The sequence below is a fragment of the Apium graveolens genome, chromosome 10 (assembly GCF_009905375.1).
Source record: "Apium graveolens cultivar Ventura chromosome 10, ASM990537v1, whole genome shotgun sequence".
Taxonomy (NCBI): domain Eukaryota; kingdom Viridiplantae; phylum Streptophyta; class Magnoliopsida; order Apiales; family Apiaceae; genus Apium; species Apium graveolens.
In genome coordinates, this window is record NC_133656.1 from 81,686,432 (window position 1) to 81,688,813 (window position 2,382).

The 2,382-nt window shown below is 42.1% G+C and overlaps 1 non-coding gene across 1 annotated transcript; it reads left to right on the forward strand.

Annotated features, from left to right (window-relative positions):
* Positions 1–1,786: 1,786 nt before the first annotated feature.
* LOC141694725 (small nucleolar RNA R71) lies at positions 1,787–1,893 on the forward strand. The gene has a single exon (XR_012564009.1). It is a non-coding gene; the product is annotated as a small nucleolar RNA R71 (small nucleolar RNA).
* The last annotated feature ends 489 nt before the right edge of the window (positions 1,894–2,382 follow it).

Sequence of the window (2,382 nt, forward strand, 5' to 3'; positions counted from 1 at the left end):
TGATGCGTTTAGGAGCTTTGCATAATTCTTCTATTCCAAGAGATTCAAAAGGCATATCGATCTTCCTACTCCAGGGAAAAGCAGTCAAATATTGCAATTGCTCATCACCTTCATCATCTTCACTGTCCGAATTTCCCAATAAGGCATCAGACCTTAACATTTGATCAAGTTTCGATGTGACCACCGAATCGACCAACTCGACTTTTAAGCACTCCTCATTATCAGTAGGAAATTTCATAGCATTGAACACATTGAAAGTCACATCCTGATCCAACACTCGCATTGTAAGCTCACGATTCTACACATCAATCCAGGTTCGGCTAGTTGCCAAGAAAGGCCTTCCCAAAATTATGGAAATCTTCTTATCCTCTTCGAAATCAAGAATTACAAAATCAGCAAGAAAGATGAGTTTATCAACCTTGAACAAGAAATCCTCCATAATACCTCACGGATATGTAATAGAACGGTCGGCCAACTGCAAAGTCATATACGTGGGTTTAGGATCAGGTAGATCCAACTGCTTGAAGATTGACAGAGGCATCACATTGATGCTAGCTCTCAAGTCACATAAGCATCTGTCAAAAGACACTTTTCCAATAGTACATGGAATAGTAAAACTTCCTGGATCTTTAAGCTTCGGAGGCAACTTCTGCTGCAGCACAGCACTGCATTCCTCCGTATGAGCGACAGTCTCTAAATCATCTAGCTTCACTTTCCGAGAGAGAATACCTTTCATAAACTTTGCATAACTAGGCATCTGCTCGAGAGCCTCAGCAAAATATATGATTATATGAAGTTTCTTGAACACCTCTAGAAACTTCTTGAACTGCTCATCCAGCTTTTTCTTCTGCAACCTCTTAGGAAAAGGCGGTAAAGGATAGATCTATTTCTCCCCTGTATTACCCTCAAGAAGAGTGTGCTCAATAGTAGTCTTCCTTGGTTCCACTTCTTCATCCTCCTACTTTGCTTCTTTCTCAACCCCAGCTTCTTTAGTCAACTCTTAAGTTTGTTCGGGATTCGCAACCTTCCCAGACCTCAAAGTTATTGCCATAACTTGCTCCTTAGCTTCCCTTTTTCCTGGCACTTCAGTGTCACTAGGCAATGTACCAGGTTGATGATTTAGCAAGACATTGGCAATTTGCCCAATTTGATTTTCCAAGGTCTTGATAGAAACAGCTTGGATCTTGCACATGAGCTTCAACTCCTCTAATTTATATTTTTCATTAGCTTGTTACAACTGGAGTTGTTGTTTCGGTGGATACTGCGATTGCTGAAAACCAGGAGGGTTGTACTATTTGGCTGAATACTGCTGATAAGGCTGTTGAACCGCATTCTGTGCATTGCTACATCTGAAATTTGGAAGATTGCGGTTGTTGGGATGATAGGTGGCTGGAACAGGTTGCTGCGATCGCTGGAAGTTACTCACGAACTGAGCTGATTCACTAAAATTGCGCACTGATCAGTCTCATGGGCACTAGCACAAAGCTCGCAGACACTAGTGATTTGATAAAATCCATATTTAGCCAAAGTGTCCACATTCATTGTCAAAGCCTTAAGTTGGGCAGCTATAGCAATTGCTGCGTTCAACTCCAGAATTCCTGCTACTTTATCCTGAGTCAGTTTCCGGGAAGGATTCTGGTACTCATCGGCAGACATCAGTTCAATAAGTTCATAAGCTTCATCGTAGCTCTTAGCCCACAAGGCTCCTCCTGATGCTGCATCAAGCATGGGCCTAGAAGTAGCACCCAATCCATTGTAGAAACAGTTGATAATCATCCAATCATGCATGCCATGGTGTGGGCACTTCCTTCACATCTCCTTATATCGATCCCAAGCCTCACAGAGAGATTCTCCAGTTTGTTGAGCAAACTGAGTAAGAGCATTCCTGATTGCGGCAGTCTTCGCCATGGGGAAGAATTTAGTGAGAAACGTTTGAGCGAGATCTTCCCAAGTGGTAATAGATCCTGCTGATAGAGAGTGTAATCAGCACTTTGCCTTGTCCCTCAAAGAGAATGGAAAGAGACGTAGCTTGATAGCATCTACAGTCACATCATTGAACTTGAAAGTGTCGCAAATCTCGATGAAATCCCTGATGTGTATGTTGGGGTCTTCATTAGGAGAACCCCCAAACTGAAGTAAGTTCTGTATCATCTAGATCGTGCTTGACTTGATCTCAAAAGTGTTAGCCCTCATGGCTGGTCAAATGATGCTAGACTGAATGTCATTAATCTTAGGCTTAGAATAGTCCATCAAAACCTTTGGATTTTCTGGTTGATCACCCATAGCTACTACAATTGGCTCTTCAACTTTCTCTTCTTCTTCTACCTTCTTTTTTTCCTCAAAAACTTCTCTACGAACTACCACAAGTTCTTCCTGGCTTTA